Here is a 23,025-nt window from a genome sequence, read left to right on the forward strand (position 1 = left end):
ACAAAAACTAATATGAAACCTGAAACTACAGTTCTGTACCAACTTCTTACAGCTAAGGTTTTTAGAGCTCCTTCAAAAAATTTTTTTTTTAGTTTGCAGCATTCTAGATCATTACTGAGATTTTCAAGAATATACACACTGACTCTGCATGGATGTCAATTTAGCAGTTAAAACCCCCTGAAGCACACACGTGTAGTTTACATTTATCTGCACTCTAAGAAGCCTCCGAGTGGGGGCGCTGCTGGTACGCTGTCAGTGGGAGTCCCGGGGAGCAGGACGGGGACGCGGGAGAATGAGGGACTCTTACTTTTACGTGCTTCTTTTCAAAGTCGTTACAGGACAGAGGCCGGACTTGGGGTGGCCAGCCAGCACCCCACGCAGCGTGCGGGTGCTGTGTGGTAGGGTGGTGCCCCTGAAGCCTGTGTGATTCTGCTCACCGGCGTCACCCCGATGAATTCAATGCAAAGGTTAAATAAGTGAGTAAGTAAATACTCTTTACGGGACTGGCTACATTCTTTGCGGGATCCCATGCGAAACCATTAAGTGTATCGAGACTGTGACAGCAGGGCATTACACAAACCAAGGGAGGGTCCCGTGACTGCTCAGGATGCTGGTTCCCGAGGTGGACTGGGGCCTTCACCATTTTTACTAACCTAACATTGAATGTGCAATACAGAAAGTTCTCATCCTTAATAATACAAAATGATACTGCGTGACTGCTTCAGAGGAAATATGTCCAGCCCGATGTCTACAACTGTTAAAATACACAACCAGCAAGAAAAACCTGAACACGGTCAAGGACAGTTCAGAGAAGCTGGACACTGGCCGATCAGGAGTTGCGGGCTGCCCGGAGCCGAGGGGCTCCCCACGCACGTTCCCAAGGACACACGCGGGAGGCTGTGCGCTGCAGCCCGGCGCTGCAGTGGCCCAGCACGGGAGCCCGGCTGCCGGCCAGCTAAGGACACTCCGGCACAGCCGCGCACGGGGTCCCTGGCCACGGAGAAGCCGTGGCGGGGCTCCGCAGCCGAAGCAGGTCTGTGCGTGCCGCGCGGAGAGCACCCGAGACACGGCGTTTGCCGTCTGCTTCAACACAGAGCGCTCCCGGCCACGACCCCGCTGTTACAGGCATGGGCGCCATCTCTCCCTGGGACACCCCGGAGGCTGCTCGGAAGTTCTCCTAGATGAGTACAGAATGCCAAGAGGGTGAAGGAGATCCGTCTCACCTTACAATTTACTTCTTTTTTTAGATTTTTAACATATGCTTTTAAGTACACAGAGGCTTTATAACAATTACTTACATTCAAAACAATGCTTTGGTAAATAATACAAAATATACTTTAACCGTCTGAAATTAAGCTCCAGCCCTGGCTGGGGTGGCTCAGTGGATTGAGCACCAGCCTGCAAGCCAAAGGGTCGCCAGTTCGGTCCCCAGTCAGGGCACAGGCCTGGGTTGAGGGCCAGGTCCCCAGTGGGGAGCACACTGGAGGCAACCACACACGGATGTTTCTCTCCCTCTTTCTCCCTCCCTTCCACTCTGTCTAAAATAAATAAATAAAATCTTTTTAAAAAGGAAATTAAGCTTCATATCTTACAAAAACAAGAAACTCCTTCGATGGTACTAGCAAAAAAATGCTAACAACAATACAATCATTACTCAGCTATTTATGGCGGGACCAAGCAAGCAGCGGCAAAGGGCAGCCCCCGCTGCCAGGGCTCCCAGGGTCAACTCCCGCTCAGTTAAGGCCGCCGTCGGGGAAGACGCTGCTGGGGAGCAGACTTCGGCCAGGCGTCTAAGAGCAGGCCGGCAACTGCGTGGGCACAGGCGAGGAGCCCGAATGCATCCCCGAACCGGGCAGATACTCTGAAACGCCAGTCGCGTCCCGACTCTGGGGACTGCAAAGGCGCCCTGGAACACGGAACTGAGCGGAAACCGCTCCGGCCTGGAAGGAAAGCAAACCCCCGCCCACACTCTACCTGCCCCCATCGCCGTGGTCACTGGGGTTCCCCTCCCCCACGGACGACTGACCGCGCACTGCGGCGGGTCCCCTACCCTCACACAGCCCCGCGGACACCGCTGCCGCACTGGCGCCCGGCTCACTGCCCGGCAGTCCGAGCCAAGCGGAACGGCTGCACCCCTGCGCCCGGCGCCAGCGAGCGAGCCCCCCCCCCACCCCACAGTGCCCAGGCTCACTTCTGGTCACAAGAAAGTCACTCACACACGCATGGCACACACACGCACACACAGCCTGCACCCACAGAACTCACAGTCCGTCGTCACTCCAGCTAGACACACACACACACACACACACAGAGCGACATATTCTCAAACACTTTTGTAATTATCAATTTTGTTTTATTAAAGCCTTTATTTCTAATACAGTTACTATTTCATTCACTGGGGCAACCCTATCATCCCCAATTCTTTGGGGCAAGTTTTAAGAGCAGCTTATTAAGAATATGTAGATTTCTCATGATTTTTTAAAAGCTCATAATCATAAATACAGTCAATGTACACTAAAGCAACCAATACATATTCTTATGTTGTTGCAAGCAGGAATTCCATATTATTTTAGAGCCAACAAATACCACTTTTTAAAGTTTCTGAATACAATCTGTTAATAAGTAATGCATGTAGACTGAGAAAGAGTAATTAAACATTGAATTGAAAGTTTCCGAACCAGAGCCGGTGTTCCTCGCCTGGCCTCTCCCTGTCCCACAGGCCGGTGGGTAAGACCTTGACCAGACGGAGAGAGGGGCGGGGCTGCAGAGGAAGCGGGGGGGGGACGCCTTGGAGATGATGTCAAAGACACACTTTCCATTTCAACTGCCATTCCAAATACTAAATAGGGAGACTCTATTGCTTAATGAATTATTTCAAGATATAAGATTTAAATAGAAATATTTGCTCTACTGAAAGAGAATACACAGTGTAAAAACTTACAATTTCCATTTTCTAGTGACTACCTTAAGTCACATGCAGAGTAACAGACCTGCCTACAGTTAGGTGTGCCTGTCTCCCGAGTAATTCTGGACCACCATCATGAGTCTGCTCGTGAAACACCCTCTCCGACTGAATGCTCGCTTTTCTTTATTTTTTCTCTTCTGTAAGATTTTATTTATTTCTTAGAGAGAGGAGAAAGGAGGGAGAAAGAGAGGGAGAGAAACATCGATGTGTGGTTGTCTCTTGTGCGCCCCCTACTGGGGACTGGGCTTGGAACCCCGGCATGTGCCCTGACTGGGAATTGAACCAACGACCCTTCGCAATCCGGTGCTCAATCCACTGAGCCACAGCAGCATGGGCCTCCAAATGCTCAGTTTTCTGCTTATTCTCAAAACTAATGAAAGAACAGAGGTGCGTGTGGAAAGATGAGATGACTTCTTTACATACGAGCACTAGGGATAAACCCGTGAACACTGTCACAGCCAACCAGCATAGGCTACACACCGATCAACTCCCCCAGCCACTAGTGCTCTCCACACCTGCTCCGACTAGCAGCTGAAAGCGGCCACTTGCGGAGACTGCCGACACGCTGGGTGGGCCCGTCCCGAGTGTGGCCGAGGGTGGAGTCAGGAGGCCGTCGTGCACAGCAGTCCGACGCGCGCCCGCCCAGCGCCGAGGCCAGAGACCACACAACGCGGGAGTCGACGCGGACGCTCAGTGAAAACCTGCTCTGCAGAAGGCTGCCCGCACGGCAGGGGGAAGCGACATCGGAGGAGACTGCCCCTCGTCCCTCGAGGGGCCCGTGATCCAGAGACCTCCACGTGAAGACTTGACCAAAAGGTCAAAAGGAAGAAACAGCTAAGCGGGGGCAGCACTCAGGGACCGTGTGGGAGAACGGTAACGAGGAGTTAAGTCTGAAAACTGGGGGCGGCTCCTTCCACAGAAGTACACGTATCCAAGCCAAACCTTCGGCACCAGGGACGCTGGCAGTAAGAAAAAGACAGGAAAGGACGTTCCAGCACGAAGGAACGAAGGAACGGGACAGACGACCGTGACAGTGGCCAGAGGTCTAGTGCTGAAACGCAAGGCAAGGAGAGATGCGGTACAATACCCAGCTCCAGGCTGGGACTGGGCCGGTGGCACGGTCTCTGCACGACTCCCTAGCCCTTCACCCCTCATTCCCAGCCGGGCCGGGGAGGGCCTCCGAGGAGGCCTCTGCGGGGGAGCCTGCGGCAGAACTAGGTCGCTCCCCTTGGGCGATGAGACAGGGCACTGCGAGGACCTCTGGTGTAGACACCCGGGGGGGTGCTAGGAATTGACTTACACGGTAGATCTCTCCGGAAGCAGAACCCAGGAGGACCACAGGGACCAGAGGACGGGGGGCTGGCGGCAGGCCTCCCGACCACCCACGGAAGGATGCTGGCCTGCAGAGGAGGTGGGGCGGAGGGGTGCTGAAAACAAGGGCAGGGCAAAGACGCACGGGGGCGGGCCTGGTAAAAATCTGCTCTGGTCGAGGAAGGGGAGACGAAATATTGCAGCCGGGGTGACGAGAAGGGCGAAGGTGCTGTGAAGACGGACACTTACTGCCTCCCGTCTGAAAGAGGACGTGCAGCACACGGAGTGTGAGCCGCTCTAAGTGACACCACGAGGCAAAAATAGCACAGGCAGGACTGTTCTCATTTCATGGCATACAGGGACTCAAGTCCAAACGAGACGTAGCCGGCTTGCCCTCGGGGGGTAAGTGCTGAGCAGAGACACAAACCTCCGTCTTTCTTTAAAAAAAACAAAAACAAAAAAACGGAGTCTTTCAAATACAGGCCTAGGGGTCTTTAAACAAGCCCCCCAGCCCTGGCTGGTGTGGCTCAGTGACGGATCACCAGCCTCTGAACCAAAGCGCGCCAGGTGGGCTCCCAGTCAGGGCACATGCCTGGGTGGCAGGCCACGGCCCCAGCTGGGGGCCTGCAAGGAGCAACCAATCGATGTTTCTCTCTCTCCTTTCCCCTCTCTCTAAAAATAAGTAATAAAATCTGTAATAAGTAAGCCCTCCAAATGCAGATTGCTATTTAATGAGTACAGAAAATCTTTTTTAACAACCATTTTAATCAAAAAGCATGTAACCTGCTGGGAGCAAAGTTCCACTTCAAAGGAAAGGAATGTTTCAAACCTGGACTCTGGTCCCCTCTATCCAAGAGACAGGGTGCGGTGGCTCAGCCAGCAGCGCGGGCTCGCGGGGCCTGAAAGTTTAGACAGATGGGAGGTGGCGGCTTGCACTTTGTGTAAAGATCCCACTTGGTATCACGTGAGAGACCAAAAATAACTGAAAAGAAACATTCTAAGTATTAACTGTCTTCAACAGAGCACAAGTGCACTTCAAACGCTGTGGCTGGTGCTCTGTGTTTGCGATGAGCATGCTTGATAATAATAGTTTGCTACGCAAGACGGGTTACAGGCTTTATTCAGCAGACGCCCGAGTATGTCCACGTTTAAACTCCAGAGCGAGGTGCTGGGAGCCAGTCTGACACCCACGACACCGCCTGACAAAACCACCGGCGTCAGCACAGAGGGCTGTGACTGCAGGAATGAGGAATCCGCTTGTCCGGGGTTTCCAGAGCGTTCCGGAGAGGACAGAAAACCAGATGTGGCTCGTGAGAACAGAACGGGCAGGGAGCGAGGGGGGCCCTCCCGTGAGAGCCGCGGCGATGCGCCAAGGAGGGAAGCAGCGGCTGGGCCGTCCCCGGACCGAGCAAGGCCCTGATAAGCAGCAGAGGATGCAGAGGTGAGGGGGAGGGCAGGTGAGGCTCAGAGACAGCTGGGGCCAGGCCACGAGGGGCCTCGGGTGTGACGCTCGTGCTCCCAGGTTCCATTCTCCAATCAACACGAGTCCTGGAGCTTTCCGAGCCGGAGACCGGCAAAATCTGACCGGGTTTCAGAGAGGTGACTCTGGCGGCCAGGCAGGGAGAAGTAGAGAGGAGCCTGAAGTCAAAGCTTTAAGCCAAGAAAGGAACCGGAATCTCGGACATGCTGGCATCAATCTAGTATTTTAAGGGGGAACATTGCTGGAGTCTCTCACGTCCCCCCTCACTTGGTCGCCCCCCCCGCCGTCCGGAGACCGGTGTCACCGTCACCCCCACTCTGCGGGTGGGAAAACTGGCCCAGGGGCCAGCAACTGTTCCACATGAAATGACACGAAAACAGAGAGAAAATCCAGGCTCGGTACTTTTCCACACTGGGGAGAAAATTTTTTTTAATCCTGTTATTTTTGAAAAGTGCTACTGTAAAACCTGAGTGACCTACAGCAGCATCAGAGAAGCGCTAAAAACCCATGTCGCTCTCCTCAGTGCTTGTAACTGGGTGCAACAAACAAGCTAATTACCCCCAAAGAGTTAACATGCTTTCTGTCAATGCCATGTTAAAGACCTGTAGTCTAAAAAACAAACAAAAAAACCTGTACCTTGAATTCCACTTGCTATATGGAATTAAACATTTACAAGTAGTATTCCGCCCTCCATTCAATGTTCCAGTGGCCAAACTGGCATTTCATTGATGAAACAGGCTTAAGTAGAAAGCATTCCATGTGCCCAAACTGAAGCAGTACGCTGACTACTTTTTGAATGATTAAAAATTCATTATTTAGCCCTGACTGGTGTAGCTCGGTGGATTGAGCACGGGCCTGCAAAAGAAAGGGCCACCAGTTCAATTCCCAGTCAGGGCACAGGCCTGGGTTTCAGGACAAGTCCCCAGTAGGGGGTGCTGGAGAGGCAACCAAACATTGCTGTTTCTCTCCCTCCCTTTCTCCTTCCCTTACCCTCTCTCTAAAAATAAATAAATAAAATCTTTAAAAAAAACTAACTTAAAAAATTTCATTATTTACCAGGTACAGCAATTGAATCAAGAATACAGGGTGGGGCAAAAGCAGGGTTACAGTTGTTTGTATGGAAAATACAGTAATAAATAACAACAAGAATAAACTCTGCGTTTCACACAGGCACTGCGGCAAACCTACTTTTGCCCCACCCCGTATAAACAGGAATTGCAAGGAGCTTACCTACCGATTCAGAAATATTGTTTGTCACAAAGGAAAGGCATAAAGATGCCAAGACCCATTTAAGAACGGCAGATCCAAAATGACCGTGAGAGGATATCGGACCTTCAGGACGCGGAGTGGCAGATTTCCCCCCGATTAAATTCAAAGTCTATGAAACGGCCAAGGGGTCCGGGTGCAGGTCTTATTTTATGTTCATGGAAGAAATCGAGCTTGCGGGATTCAGTGCACAGTTTCATTCGCAGCACCTATTGTTCAAAAATGCTTACCCTCCCCACCTCACCAATCTTCCACCATCGTTTTTGGTTTTTGTTTCTAGACAAGCAAAGACCCAAAGACGTAAAACCCCTTCCCAGGAACTTGGACGCAGTATTCAACCCAGATATCCAAGTACCTCGCCAGGTAATCATTAGCAGACGCCGCATTTGGTTCAATCGTTCCAACGAGTCTCACGCTCCCCTCCCCGCTTATCTCCCATACTTTCCGCCGGGTAAATCCCTGCAGCTGGCCTTCAGAGGACAAAACCTGAGAGGCAGCGAAAGCGAAACCAGGGAAATAAAAACTTGGTTCGGCTACGACTTGGGGGTCTGCTGCCAGGAACGCGCGAGCCCCGCCATCGGTGCACCTCCGTCTGCACGCCGGATCCCGGGGCAGAACGCAGCATTTCACACGCGACAACCCCCGTCTCCCCGGCAGAGAAGCGGAGAGCTCCGAGAAGCCGCGGCGGACGCGCGTGCTTGGGAGCCGGCAGGTTCAGGACCTCTCGCGCCGCGGAGGCCAGTGACTTTGTGGGTTTGTCATTCCTGCAGGCGGCCGTAACCTTCGCTAAACCTTGCGCCGCGCCCGCCCCACCCGGCGAGCGCCCCGCCCCGCCCCCCGCCAGTCCCCGCCCCCCGCGCGCCGCGCCACAGGACAGCGCGCCCGTCAGTCAGCGCCCGCCCCGCCCCGCCCGGCCCCTCCCCCGTCGGCGGTTTCCCTTCCCGGGCCCCTAAAGGACAATGCTAGAGGGGAGGGGGCAGTACAGCGAGTGCCCACCCGCCGGCCGGCCGGCCACTGCACGAACCCCGCCACTGCCAGCTCGGGGCTCCGCGCCTCGGCCCCACGTCCGGCCCCCGCCTCACTTCCCCCAAAGAGCCGCTCCCAGCGCTGTGACACCGGCCCATTGTGCGGACTCATCGTCCTCCCCCCGCTCGCCCGAAGCGCGGCCAGAAGCCAGACCCGAGGCGGGGGTCCCTGTGCCCGCAGCCCACCGCACGCCGGAGCCGGGCTGGGGTTCTCAAGGAGCCCGCGGCTCAGGGGGCGGCCCGGCCTCCATCAGGCCGGCCCCCGAGTCCCTCGGCGGCGGCGGCGGCGGCCTGCCTGGTCCACACCCGCCCGGCCGAGGGACCACCGCCCGCCCGTCCCGGTCTCCCCCAGTACCTGCCGAGCGGCGCGGCGGCTAGCGGTGGCGCCTTCTCTCCCTCCGTGGGCTCCGAGCGGCTGCCGAGCGCCGGGCGGCCCTGGCCTGCGCCTTACGTAAAGCGGCGGCGGCTCCGGCGCCACTCGAGGAGGGCGGGAGGCGGCGCGCCGTGGCCGCTCTGCTCCGTTACCCGGCAACTGGCCTCAGCGCCCCGCCAACCGGGCGCGCTCCATATCCTTCCGCCCAGGCGTCGGGATTACATCAGCGCCGGCCGCCCCGCCCCGGCCCCGCCCGGGCCCCGCCCCTACAGCCGGCCTCGGCTCCGCGAGCGTGAGGGCGGGCGCAGCGCCCTGGCTCCTGCTGGAGCCGCGCTGCTGCCGGGCGTGGGTACCCAGCTCGGCTGGGAGGTTGGCGAGCCGGAAGTCCACCTAGTGCGCGAAGCGTCAGAGGGCAGACATCCCACACTCAGGGGCGCGTGGGGCTGCTCTCTGCAAAAGCCCAAGAACTCCGTCGCCGCTCTGGCCCCGCCCGGGAAATGGGGCGCGACTTGCACCGCCCCACCCGCGGCCCGGTGCAGCCCCCGCCTTCCCCGGCACACGCTCCACCTGTCTGCGCCCCTCCTCGCCGCGTCCTGGGATGGCTGGAGTGGGCGGTTTAAAATAAAGACTTTAATTTTTTTTTAAAAGACAAGCTAAAAAAAAATGTAACGTGGCTCTTTTTATTAAGCAGGCAAAAATAAATTCTGGAAGATTCGGAAGTGGAAACCAAAAATGCACTAACCTTTTAATCATCCTGTTCTCACCCACCCACCTTCCCTAAATGTGATTCCTAGGGCTGGCCCCAAAAAGGAAATCACTAGGTACGATAGGAACCGGAGAGGAAAGCGCCGGGAGGTTGCCTACCTACGAAGTGGAAAGGGGTTCAGAGGGGGAGCAACCTGCCTGGGGTCATTATTCACTGATTTATTTATTAGGCACCCACTGGGTGCCAAGCACCGAGCTTTTCTGTTCAGAACTTGTGAGCGAAGTTCCCGCGCCAGCTCACCGGCTCCTGGGAGAAGCAGGCCTACGGGCTGAGAAGGGGCACTCTGGACGCTAGGTGCTGAGTGCTGCAGGGGCGGCCCCGGGTAGCGTTTACACAGCGTCTGCAGCGTGGCTTCTGCGGGCATCGCTTTTGTTCTTCAGAAGAATCCCGAGTCCAGGCACTATTGTCCTTCATTTCACAGGTGAGGAAGATGAGGCTCAAAGTAAGAGGTTTCTCTTCAGGTTTGCTGGCAAGCTCTTGTGTCCCCCCCTAAGCCACACCGCCTCTTGCAGAAGGCAGGGGTTGAACCCAGGCTCCTGGCTGTGAGGTCTGGGATCTCTCCCCTCACACAGATCTCTCCAGGCTGCTCAGTTTTATTGTCTGAGCGTTTATCTCAGTTAAACAAATCTCATCAGGAACCAGGGTGTGTTCATTTAATCAGGATCTTCTGAGCGCTGATTGTGGGCCTGGCTGGGTGCCAGGTAGGAGTAGCCCTGCCCTTTTGGAAATTAAACTCTGAAAAGGGAGAAAGAGAATGAAAGGGTATAGGAAATCCAGGGTGCTCAGGGAGCAAAGGTGGGGGTCAACTAATGGAGCTTCAGGGGTTAGTTCCTAGGTGCCCCCAAACCTGGGATTCACAGACTATTAAAATGCCCCCTCCAAAACATCAGGGATTTGAAGAGCTGTCAACTTTTAATTTTGCCACATTAGTAACATTGTTGTCATCAATAGTCACTGTTTTGTGAAAGCAAAAAAAAATTGAAACAATATATCTCAGATGGTCTCAGAAGGGCTATATAACCACACACAGATTAGAGAATGAAATTATCTTGGTTACTTTGTTTCCTTAGCAATTGTTTGCTTTGCTAAAAGTCCTAGAAGCTTGGCTGACGCAGTCTCAGGGCCTTTGCACTTACCAATTCCTGTTTAAGGAACCCTCTGTCCCCAGATCTTCGCGGAGCTGGCTCCTGTTCAAGGCTCAGCTACAGTGTCACCTGCCCAGAGACACCTTCCCTGACCCCCACTTTACAGTAGCAACCTTCCCAGTCACAGGGCCACCACCCTGTTTTGTTTTTTATTCACAGCTCTGTTCAGTATTGGGAATTATCTTGGTTGTTGGTTAAGGTCCCCAGGAAATGCAAAAGAGGCCAGAGGACACTGGCATTCAAGCACAGTTGGGTAGAAGCAGGAGAGTCCCATGTCAGGATTTTCTAAATAAAAAACCACTTGGTCTCTGGGCATGTCCATGAACGCTCACTTCTCCCAGCTCACAACAACCGATCACAGCTCTTTAACCCCTGCAGGAGGGCGAGGCAGGGAGAAGGGCCACGTGACAACTTCCGGTGCCCTCTGACTTGGATGGCCTGGATGCCAGCTGGGGCAGTGTTTTGCAACCACGTGCATGCGTGGTGAACAGCAGCCAAGGCTGCATCTGGGATGCTTCATGATGGGCATGCTGACCGGCGGACAGCGGGGGCCAGGCCTCCTGGCTCCGAGACCTCTGCTGCAGGATCTCCCTTGCGGGGCCTCAGTCTCCCCATCCACACAGCAAGGAATTTAGACAGGAGGACTTTGAAGTCTCTTCTTGGCCGCCCCCCTTTTTTTCTGCGAACTTTGGAAACAAAATTTCAGTGACGCTGCACTTGGATAAGAGGGAGAGGCCATGTGTGTGGGGGCAGGAGGTACAGGGGAACTCTCTGTACTTTCTGCTCAGTCTCACTGTGAGCCTGAAGCTGCTCTGCAAAATAAAGTCTGATTTAAGAAATAAAGGAATATGTACAAACCCCAACGTTTGTCCCACAGTAAAAATACCAGCTCATTTACTGACCTCCAGCAGCTTTTCTCACACTGCTGTAAGCAGTGTAAGCCCCCCTCCCCCGCACCATGCCCCAGGGGGAGATTCTCCCGCTGGCAGTGAGGGGGCGGCTCCGGAGAGGTGGGGGCGGGGCCAGCCCGAGGCCAGGCCGCTCCCTGCAGGAGGAAGCCGCAGGATTTGATTGCAGCCTGCCCTTACCACCGGGCAGCGCTGTGTCACTCAGGTCCCTCCTGAGTCAGCTTTTAATCCGCATCCAGATAAGAACCCTCCCTAGGCACTGTCCCATTACCTCCCCAGGCGCCAGCGCCCTGATTAACTCAGTTAGAGTTTTAACTGATCATCTCGGCTTGGACGTTGTCAATCAAGGTGGCCAGCTCACCTCCCCAGGCCTGCAGCCCCCAACAGCCCCCTCTCAGCAGCCCTGCATTCCACTCGGGAGTGGTAAATGCCATTCCCGCTCTGACACAGACTCGGGATAAGGTCTGGAGGAGCTCCGGGGGCTTCACAGGGCCCCCCAGTACGCGAAGTGATGGGGAGAGAATGGTGTGGGCACTGGCCGCGTCTGTCCGTTGTATTCAGGGCCAAACAAAGTCAGAGGTGTGGTGTCCTCCCCAGACTCTAAGAGGCCACATAAATGTCAAGTCTCATCTTACTATTTCAGACTGGTTCCAAGGGCTGAGGGCTTTTCCCCCTCCTGCCCCTCCACCCCCGTCCGCAGAGACCGTCCAGGCTGGAGGTGGGGAGCGTGATGGGTAAGCACGCAGGCTGGACCTGGAGGCTGAGCCTCTCCGCCCCTGATTGGACTGCTGACCCAGGTGAGCTAGTCAGCCTCCTAGTTTCCTCACCTGTAAACGGCAGCATCCCAGCAGGACCTCCCTGAGGCGGTTGGTGTGCGGGGAAGAGGGAATCCTCGCAGGAGCTCAGATCGTCGCCCGGTGCGCGGCATGCGGCACGCACACTCAGTGAATGCCCGCCCGCCTTGCCCTGCCCCAGCTCCGGCCCCTCTTCCTCCGTCCTTCCTGACTCCGCCACTTCGCCCTCCTTCACCCTGCTCCTGGGCAGCTCCAGCCACGCTGCAGCCCACAGCGACAGGAACGTGTCAGGACACCCACATCACCCCCCCCCCACCCCGGACTTTCTCCCAGGGCCGAGACCTGCCTGCCGCCGCCAGCACCTGTCTACCGGGCTGGGGGCACCCCGGCCCCAGCACGCCTGCCGCCGGCCCGCACAGTCGTGCCCCCCGCCCACCGCTGTTTCCCGCCGTCGCCCCCTCCCACCTGCCCAGCTGCCATCCTTGGGCTCTGCCCTGCCAGCCAGCCTCAGCAGTGACCTTGCAGCAGCCTCTGAGGCCGGACAGCCGGCCGCCGTGTCGCCTTGAGAAAGCCCCTTCCCCTCTCTGACCTGGCTTCCGTGGCTCTGAGACATTCGGGAGGCCAAAAAGTCCGTTACGCGTTTTCCATAAAATAAAGGACACATTTTTTATCTTTGCTGATATCGGTTTGGATATTTTGAGTATGTCAGCGATCTCCCGCTATTGACTTCTAGGGAGCAGAGGTCGGGGTGCTGCTACACATCTCCCAATGCCTGGCAACCCCACGGCAAAGAATTATTTGGTCAAACTGTCAATAGTACCAAGAAACTTTGCAAATCACTTTTGACACATTCCATCAGTCACAGGACCTTCTCCGCACACTGCACACACTTGTGTGTGTGTTTCGGTTGTGTTTGTTACTTTTCTTGAAATAATAAAGAATAATATGTTGAAAACATTGTGTATCTTCTTCCATCTTCAACATTAAATTGGCTACACGAAAGTTCACCAATTTTGATACGTTTTTTAAATGCACGCTGATAGGACAGCCGTGACAATACAATCTAACAAAATGGTTTGGAATGAAATGAAACACAACTAAGCACGACTAGAGTCATCCTACAGAGAAAAACGGTAACGGACTTTTTGGCTGACCCCACAGACATAACCAGACCTCTGTCTCCTCATTGGCTGCCCAGGATACGAAGCCCCTTCGGTGTTTAGGGCACCCTCCCACCCGGTGGCACTGGGCGGGAAGCAAGGGAGACCCCTCGACAGGAGCCTGAAGGTCGGACACCCACCAGACCTCCAGGTCTCGGCCCCGACGGCTCGTCGTCACTAATGACACGAAACTACCTGGGAGGCCTCGTCCGCACTGCTTGCCCTTGCACACCCGGGAGTGCCCTGTGCCTGGGTGACGGGCACGCAGAAGGCTTGGAAGCGACCGGTAAGCACGGTGCTAACCCGTGAACACAGCCCACCGGCAGCTGGCCGCAGCCGGGCCCTGTGTAGGAGGGGCTGTTCCAACCAGGTGGTGCTGGAGGGCCTGGAGCAGGTGAGCCGGGCGGTAGCCATCCCCTCTTCTCCATCCAGCGGGGCTCCCCCAGCACCGGGCCGGGGGGGAGGGGGGGCACCTGGAGGAGAGAACACCATTCAGAGAAGCAGCCCCCCCCCCACTGAGAACCCAGGCCGGACCCGGATCCCCTCCTTTCACCTGTACATTGGGGGCCAGACAGGATCTCCCTAGTGCACAGCACGGGGCGGGCCCCAGCCAGGCAAGGGCGGCGGACACTGGCCCTTTCCTCCCACCACTCAGCACGAGGGGCTCTTCTAAGGGTACCCCACAGGCACTCACGGGCCAGCACGGGGCTGCCTGTCAGCGCCCCAGGTGAACAGGACGCAGAGCCGTGGGGGGGGCGGGGGCCGCACGCCCTGTCCGCTGAGGACTGCGTGGGCATGAACTGTGACGAAGCCCTAAAAGAAGGGGGACATGCTGGCCTCCTGGGCCCCCCCCAGGGCTGCCGAAGAACGGACCCCAGACTCGGTGGCCTATACACCGGAAACTCGTCTCAGCCGTGAGAGTCTGACACCCAGGTGTCCGCAGGGCTTGCTCCCTGGGACGGCCGCAGGCCAGAGCCCTCCCTGGCCCCCGCTCGGTTCCGGTGCCCTGCAGCTTGTGGAGGCAGGCGTCAGTCCAGTCTCTGCTTCCTTGCCACATGGCCAGCTCTCCCCTCTTACTCTCTTTTTCTTGCAAGGACACCCGTCCTGGTGGACCAGGGCCCACCCTACTCCGGGGTGGCCTTGTCCTAACTCGTGGCATCTGCAAAGACCCTGTTCTCAAATAAGGCCGCCGAGGGCCTGGGGGTCCAGACCCCAGCCTATCTTTCCTGGAGGGATGCACTCCAGCCTGTAACACCCACCGAGTTCTCGGCCCTGCACGGCACACACCAATCTCACTTAACTGCCCCCCCCGCACCGAGAGGGAGGGGCTGCAGCTGCCTTCAACTCACAGACGGAGAAACCGAGGCTCAGAGAGCGCCGAAGTGACGTTCACACGTGCGCAGTTCAGCTGGGACGTGCCCGGGCCCGGAGTCAAAGCCAGGTCGCCGTCAGCCCCCGAGCTCCTTTCCTGCCCTCCGCGCTTCCCCGCATTCTCTGCAAGACCTGCCCGAGCTCGGGCCCCGCCCGGACCCTCGCTAGGCCCTGGAGAGCGAAACCAGCAGGCTCCCCGGAGCCTGCAGTCGGAGTAAGGGTGGAGACGGACTCGAACAACTTTGGAACATGCCATTACTGACAGTGATGAATGCCATCAGAACAAAGACAAAAACGGGAGGGATCTGCTCAGCAATGGGGTCGGCAAACAGTTCCTCCGAGGAAGCGATATTCAGGTCGAAGAACGAGGAGGACTCAGCCGTCTGTGACCAGGAAGGGGGCCCACGCTGGGAGGAGCGTGCAGGCAGAGGAGCAGCACGTACAAAGGTCCTGAGGCAGGAAAGGTCGTAGTGCACTGAGAAACCAAAAGCAGTTTGGCATGGCTAGTGAATTCCAGGGCCACTGGAGACCTGCTCTGTGTGTGTGTGTGTGTGTGTGTGTGTGTGTGTGTGTGTGAGCAGAGTGCAGACCAAGCCAGGCCTCGTGGCCACAGCCTAGGAGTAAACTCCTAGGCAAGGAGGTCAGAAGTCATTCATAGGACAGGGTGGCAATGCACACCCGCGGCCATGTGCTGTGGGACACTTCGTTTAACCGCTCAGCCGGCTTGGATCGAGCACTGTGATGAGTTCTTGGCTCCGGAGCTGTTTGCCTTCCAAGTCCTCGGGTGCCAGGTCAGACCTCGTTCAGAAATGCCCACGAGGAAGTTCAGGAGTCTGCCCCGGACTGTCTGGGGAGCAGGGCCCTGGGGGAAGGAGCCTGGCTTCTGGGTCCCGCTTACTGTGTGACCCGGAGGGAGCTACGCCCTCTCTTGGGGCCCCTGCCTCCTCCCCTGCACAGCCAGCCGGGCCGTGTGCACTTTCAGAAGCTCCAAACAAGACAGAAAGAGGAAGATCCCTTGGGTGGCCCTCTGCCCTTGACTTCGAACTGTATTTCAGACTCATGTGAAGTTGAAAGTTCCCATAATGTCAAGAGCCAGGCTCTGGCCGAAGCCATCAGGCTCTGGATGGCCACTGAGCCTCAGGCTCCTCGCCTGTAAAAGAGGATTAATAGCACCTTCCCTGTGTAGAGAACAAGTGTTTAGAATTCCAGCTACGCCTGGGATTGCCCTCCGGGAAGGTTATACACATTTATACTGTTAGCAGTGGATGCTTTTACTGAGCATCTACTATGCGCAGGGACTGTGCTAAGAACTTTCACCTTGCCCTGTGTAGTTCAGCCGACTGAGCGCTGGCCTGTGAACCAAAGGGTCGCCAGTTCAATTCCCAGTCGGGGCGCATGCCTGGGTTGCAGGCCAGGTTCCCGGTGTGGGGGAGTGGGCATGAGAGGCAACCACACGTTGATGTTTCTCTCCCTCCCTTTCTCCTTCCCTTCCCTTCTGTCTAAAAATAAGTCAATAAAATCATAAAAGAAAAAAAAAGAACTTTCGCCTGTATTCTGTGTTTCCACCTCGCCCACCGCCCCACGGGCCCTCATTGTACGGGTGAGGCTCAGAGAGGCGAAGTGAATTGTTCACGGTCCCTGGGCTCAGCACCGGGACCCGGGTCATCCTCTCCCCTTTTAGTTCTCTTTGAGCAGACACAGGTCATCCAAGATGGGACGAACCCTCTCAAGGGGGGGAAGCAACCTGCGTGTGGAGGACCTGCCCACGGCCCGACCACGTGGCTGAGAGCCCGCGGGAGGCGTGGAGGCACCCGGCACGGGCTGGGCAGCGCGCTCCCCAGGGACCTCTGCGGCCCTGCGGGTCTGGGACTGCGGGGTCGAAGGGTGACCAAAGAGTGCGCTTCGGAAGTCACATCCTGGGGCGGAGGCCGGGAGGGTGTGGTAAGCGTTGCCGTGTGGGCAGGCCTGACTGCCAGTCGCTCTGGGATACGTCCCAGGGGCCTGCAAGTCCCTGAGGCCGCGCAGGCTGTTGCTGCGACTCCCGGCTGCGCCAGGCCACTGCAGGAACCCGGGAGAAAGGCGGCTGTCGGATGCCTTTGCCAGTGCCCGCACGTGCCGTGACGTGGTGACGCTTCCCTCCTCCTCCATCCCATCGGAGTTCAGTTTGCACTGGCGCTGGGTCAGATGGAGGCCGGTTCCCTTGCTGACCGGTCGCGTATCCCCGGGCAAAGTCCCTGGCCCTCCCTGAGCCACAGCTTTCTTATCGCCCCTTCTGGGCGGTTGTGACTTTGGAGGCAGAGGATAATCTATGCCCGTAAAATGCTTGCTCACTGTCTGGCACCGAGACCGGGCCATGAGGAAGTAATATTCCCCGGGGCTTGCAGGAAGCTCTGCGCGGCGGTGAGAGACTTTGCCTGGAGAGAGAGGACCAGCAGCTTCTGCGGGAAGCGCACTCAGAAAGGAGCTGAGATGTTCAAACAGGAAGAGGGGGGACATTTGCTGGGTGCCGTGGCTTGTAACTTCCCCTTTTCTTTTCCCACCAGAACTTCAGTAACTCATGCGCGTTGGACAAACTTTTGGAATCAGATTCCACTTCTGTGCGGGGGGTCGGGGAGAGCACGTAAACTGGCCTTCTACCCTGCACGCCCTTGGTCTCGGCGTAGCCGCCAGGGTGGTCTGATTACTGACCGCATCAGGTCCGGTCGTCACCCTCCGACCAAGAACGCTCCGGTGGTTTTCCATGGCGGGCCGTGAAGGTCAAAGTCCTTGACTCACGAGGCCTCCCCCGGGGCTTCTGGCCTGCCCTCACACTCCTAGAACCACGTGGGGCAGCCACGCCCACCTCTTGCCGTTCCCCGCATCTGTGCAGGTGACCTCGCAGCCTTTGCCCTCGGTATGCCCTCCACCGCAAAGCTCTGCCCCCCCCCAAGGGTGTGGTGACTTCCTCACTGCGCGCAGGCTTGGGTCAGAAGCTACGTGGGTCGGTTTCCCGTGGCTGCTGCAACACACCGCCACAAACTCGGTGGCTGCCAGCACCTGAAGTCCATTCTCCCGGAGACCAGCAACCACGGCATCCTTGGGGCCACGGTCCCTGCAAAGGCGCTAAGGGAGAGAGCCCCGTGTCTCTCCAGCTCCGGAGGGGGCCAGACGGCCCCCGGCTGGTGGCTGCAACACGCCCGCCTCTGACTTGGCAGTCGCTGGGCCTCTCTGTGTGTCCCCGTGTCCTCTTCTGCCCCTTGTCACTGGAGTTGGAGCCCACCCGGACAACCCGGTGTGATCTCCTCTGCGGGTCCTTCACCCGATGACATCTGCAGAGACCCTCTCTTTCCAGTAAGGCCACCACGGTCGAAGGTTCTGGGTGGACATATCTTTGGGGGGGGCCACCATTCAGCCTATCACATCATGTTCTTGAAAATCTCCCACGGCCATAGCACAGCACAGCCCTGCGGCTCTGCCCCGGGGGTACCTGCTTTTCTCTCCGTAGCAGTCTTCACGTGTCTCCTGCGTGTTTACTTGTCTGGGGGCAGACAGACACCCTTCTCCCCGCAGCCACTGTGACTTCCAGGGGGCAGGCGGGCCTCCGTCTGCTGTGCGCTCTGCTGCCCCCGCAGCCCCGGAACAGGGCCTCCCACGCAGCAGGTGCTCAAAATACGTGCCCCCCGAGTGCGTAAAGACCTGAGGTTGCCGCAGCCCCAAAGGGCAGGGCTGTCCCAGCCGCTCCCGACGTATGGTGTTTACACAGACGCCGATTAAAGTGGATACTGTGTTGATGTCTACATGCCACCACGAGTGTGTCACAATCTGATGACAGTGCTTAAGTGCCCTTGGTAGGGAGCGGGCATCTTCCAGGGAGAAGGGACTTGCAGGGAGAAGGCGCCTCGCGGGGAGCTGGCGGTGCGGAGCCTGCCACAGCGCGAGGCATCAGTCCAAGGCGGGGGCCCGGCTCCTCAGCACCTCCGTGTTGCACACGGGGAACAGCTGGGCTGGGGGGCCGTTCCCCAGGGCCTGTTCAGTTCAGGCTGGGGGACCTCGGTGACGGGAACGTCCATCTGCCCCACCGCACCTGACCAGAGGCACCTTCGCTGACCGCCCAGGGCCTGGGGCTCCCGTGGTCCCCCAGCCACACCCCTCAGGGGTAAATGGAGAAGGTCTGGGGCCACTCCTAACGTCAAGCAGGAATTTCACTCACCCTTGGCTGCCTTTGGGGGAGCAGAAAGAAGGTCCCCCGAAGTGTGGCCGCCAGGATGGGGTGCTTCCAATGGGTGGGGTGGAGGTGGCTGGGGCTTGGGGAGGTGCAGGCTCCCCATGGGGACCCTGGGGTCTCAGAAGGGGATTCTCTCCTGGGAGAGGAGGGCAGCCAGTGCGGGGGAAGGGGTGTCTCCAGGGCCCGAATGGAGCAAGTCCACCCTTTGCTCCCCGCCCACTCGGACACCAACCGGGAGGGACACGAGAGGAGGCCTCTGTCCCCGAGCATCTCCTGGGTCCCTACGTCACCTCGCTCATACTCCCAGGTCCTCCCAAAAACAGCACCTCTCACAGGGCGGCATTATTACCCTCATTCACTGTGTGAGCGCGGAGCTGGAGGTTCAGAAACGTGAATCACCTCGCCAGGGTCACGCAGCAGCCCGCCTGGCCCCGGAGCCTCCCCGCCTGCGCAGCAGGCCCTCGGGCCCCCGCGGGGCAGCTCCCAGCCTGGCGCGCTGCCCGGCTCTGATGGACTCTTTCACCCTCCGAAGTCCAGCCCACCGTCCGTCCCTTTGCCCAGGAGAATCTCCTTCCAGGCGCTCGGCTGTGCCCTCTCCCGCCCCACAGCTCCGCTGGGATCTGCACGTCTTCCCACGAGACGGAGGCCCTGAGCTCCTCATCTCTAGCCCCTCCGGCCCAGCAGCCTCTGCTCAGCAACGGCTCAAGACCTGCCCTAAATGCCACCTCCTCCAGGACACCTGTTCCAGTCCCCAATCAGTGCACCACCTTCCCCTTTGCCAGACCCTCTGTCAGCCCTACCCCTGAAAGCCCCTGCCCCATTATTACCCATCTTTCTTCATAGAACCTATGCCCGTTTATTCACTGGCCTATTGCCTGTCCCCCAATGGGATGTCAGCCCCACATCAGGGCCCTGGCCCAGAACCGAGCTTGGGGCGTGGCAGGCGCGGAGGAGAGAGGAGGCAGGTCCCGGCAGCAGCAAGGACAGAGGGGCCGGGCAGGGTCCCTGCAGAGCAACCCGGCACCCTGTCTCAGCCCTCCGCAGCCCCAGAGCTGGAGGACCTGGACGCCCCAGGGGGTGGAGACGCAGAGCCCAGCGAGGTGATGTGCGCCCAGGCCCACACGTCCGGCAGGAGCTGCCTGGCCCCTCCTCCCCCACCGACCTCTCCTCTCTCCCAGGACGGCCGCTCAGCCCTCCTTCTGGAGGGCCCCCCCGCCGGCTCCCCCTGACTCCTATCCACTCAACGGTCACACCTGCCCCCATCTTCCCAGCAGAGAGACCTGGGTAAAGTGGGGGCACTTCTTTTTCTCTGAAAAAAAAGTTTTAATTGTAGTAAAATATCCGTGATATACGATGCACCACCGTAGCCATTTCTAAGTGCACAGTTCGGTGGCATCAAATACATTCATAACATTGCGAGACCACCCCCATCCCACCTCACCCCCACAACTCTTCTCCTTTCTTTTTATTTTAAAGCCCAATTGATTTTTTAAAAAGATTATATTTATTTATTTTTAGAGAGGGAAGGGAGGGAGAAAGCAAGAGAGAGAAACATCAATGTGCGGTTGCTGGGGGCCATGGCCTGCAACCCAGGTATGTGCCCTGACTGGGAATCGAACCTGCGACACTTTGGTTCAAAGCCCAAGCTCAATCCACTGAGCTACGCCAGCCAGGGCTGACTCTTCACCTTTCCAAAGTGAAACTGTTCCCGCTAACGGTGACTCCCCTTCCCCCAGCCCTCAGCAACCACCGCTCTCCTTTCTATCTCTGTGAGTCTGCCTCCTCTGGGGACCTCATATGAATGAAGTCGTACAGAATGTGTCCATGTGTGACTGGCTGTTGTCACTCAGCACCATGTCCTCAAGGTCCGGCCACGTGGTGGCCAGCGCCAGAACGTTCTTCCTTTTTGGGGTGGAATGATGCCCCGTCGCACGGATGGACCGCCCTTCATTCCTCGGCTGGTCCGTCGCCGCGCAGTGTACGTGCTGTGTCCGCGGATCGGTTCCTTTCGAGCCCCGTCCCTCATTTGTAAGTGGTGCCCCTGTCCTCACACTGAAGTGAATGGGTTCGTCTCCCGTGTGCTCAGGGAGCCGCTGAGGCCCGGTGATCAGCGGCGATGCTGGCATTTGCTCTGGGCTCTCTGCGTGCCCGGGGCACTTGGTGAACTTTACATTTTTTTTTTAAGATTTTATTTATTTATTTCAGAGAGAGGGGAAGGGAGGGAGAAAGACAGGGAGAGGGACATCAGTGTGTGGTTGCCCCTTGCGCGCCCCCTACTGGGGACCTGACCTACAACCCAGGCTGGGAATTGAACCAGTCACCCTCTGGTCCGCAGGCCCCTGCTCAATCCACCGAGCCACACCAGCCAGAGTGAACTTTGCGTGTTTTTATGCATCCAACCGCCTCAACACGATGAGCTGGGCGCCAGTGCCAGCCCATGTCACAGCAGCAAGGAGAAGCAGGGGCCTGGCTCAAGGTCCAGCAGCCAGGAGGTTGCGGAGCGGGAATGGGGATTGGAGACTGACCCCAAGCCCAGCTCCCGCCGCCCCACGTCCCCTCAGGACAGGCCTCCTCCGGGGCCCAGTCCCAAAGGCAGTGTTTGGGAATGTGCAGAGGACCGTTCCCGTGACTACCGCCCCCTCCACGCCTGGTGTCCAGCATTCCCAGCGGAGGGGAGCGGGCCCGGAAGGGCTCACCTCCAGCTTCCCCCGGGAGGAAGACGGACCAAGATGCCCCAGAGCTCCGCAGGCCGTCCAGGTGGCCGAAGCGTGCCCAGTGTTACTGAACAGTAACGTTCCTTCAACCCATCCTGTGTGAAACAGAACAAAGCAACAACAAAACCCATTCAAAATCATGCAAAACCTCTTATTTTATATACCCTTTTTGAAAAAAAAAATCCTAAGGAGATATCATTAATACCCAAAAAGTCAAAATCCACCACCTAACTCGTGTCCGGGATCGAATGGAGGGAAGACCACCAGGTGCCGCACAAACGTGTCTGGAGGTGGGACCGGCCCTGCCACCCCCCCACCCCCCGCCAAGCTGCTCTGGGCCACAGCATGCCCCTCCAGTTCTCGGCTGGACCCCGAGCCTCTGGGGACCGTCAGCATTTCTGCCTGGAGACCATCTGGCCCAATGACCCCGTGGCTGGCACCGCGCCTGCAACTGGTCTCAGTTTTGAGGCAAAGGTGCTGGCAGGTGCTCAGAGGAGCCCTCTCCCAGGCCACCCCGAATGCCAGCCCCTGGACAGGCGGCACCCTCTTGGCTGGGACGCGTGTCCTTGCGCCGGGCTGGGAGAAGCCAGCTGGGTCTCTGCATCTAGGAAACGAACAAACAAACAAGCTTCTCTTGCCCCTAAGAGGGCTGGCAGTACAGGGTGGTAGCGAAGCCTTTCGTTACCGTTTCTCTTCTCTGTAAAGAAGACAAAGCGCTGGAACCACCAGGCCACAGCCGGCAGCGGCCCTCACGTCCTGAGAAAGCGGCTGGCACTTCTGACCCGCCCAGGGATCCGGGCGGCCCCTCCCGCCCTCTGTCAGCGGAGCCCACCCAGGCTCTGAGGGACAGCGGGTGCGAGGCTGTGGCCAGGGGGCGGGCGCTTCCAGGAGGTGACTCCTGGTGAACGTTCTGCCAAACCCAGTGTCGGTCACAGACAGAACCGTCCAGATCCCCTAGAGGGTGGGGGGGCAGTGCCGATGGGTGCTGGGGGCACCCGGAGGGGAGTGAGGGGCTGAGGATTACGATTTGGGGTCCCCCTGAAGCAGGCCTTGGGGCAGGGATTCAGTGCCAACGGTTTGTTACTACACACAAGCCCCTAAGGATGTCCTCGTGCCCGGGCCTGAGAGAATGTTCCAGGACGTGGAGACGCGGCCGTGCTGTGGGGAGAGGATCCTCGATCATCTGGCCAATCACGGAACAGTGGGAAGGCAGGCAGGAGAGGGGTCAGAGGGGCGTGGTAAGAGAAGGACTTGACCTTGTGGCTGGCTTTAGAGGTGGAGGAGGGGAGCAGAGGGCCTGGGAATGTGGGGGGGCAGGTGCTGGGAAAGGGGAGGACCTCCCCCCCCCCAGGGCCTCCGGGAAGGACCGCAGCCCTGCCCACACCTCGATTTAGCCGGGAGACGCCCAGGGGCCAGACTCCGGCCTCCAGACCTGTGTTAGAATAAATGTGTGCTGTTTAAGGTGGTAAATTCGGGGTCATTTGTAACAGCAGAGACAGGACATGCAGTCTTGTGGAGGGCCCAGGGCCCTGGTGAACGTGGG

General features: G+C 57.8%; 1 protein-coding gene across 3 annotated transcripts in view; it reads right to left on the bottom strand.

Moving 5' to 3' along the window:
• KIAA0232 (KIAA0232 ortholog) overlaps positions 1-8,620 on the bottom strand; it is a 67,040-nt gene extending 58,420 nt beyond the window's left edge. The window contains exon 1 of one of the 3 annotated variants that reach the window (XM_045834628.1): positions 8,403-8,620. The gene's annotated coding sequence lies outside the window, so the exon portion shown is untranslated. The remainder of the gene's footprint in view (positions 1-8,402) is intronic. The other 2 variants (XM_045834629.1, XM_045834630.1) reach the window with 2 other exon arrangements.
• Between the last annotated feature and the right edge of the window lie 14,405 nt (positions 8,621-23,025).

Source organism: Phyllostomus hastatus, unplaced genomic scaffold (assembly GCF_019186645.2).
Source record: "Phyllostomus hastatus isolate PE091 unplaced genomic scaffold, TTU_PhHast_1.1 phas_contig_196, whole genome shotgun sequence".
Lineage (NCBI taxonomy): Eukaryota > Metazoa > Chordata > Mammalia > Chiroptera > Phyllostomidae > Phyllostomus > Phyllostomus hastatus.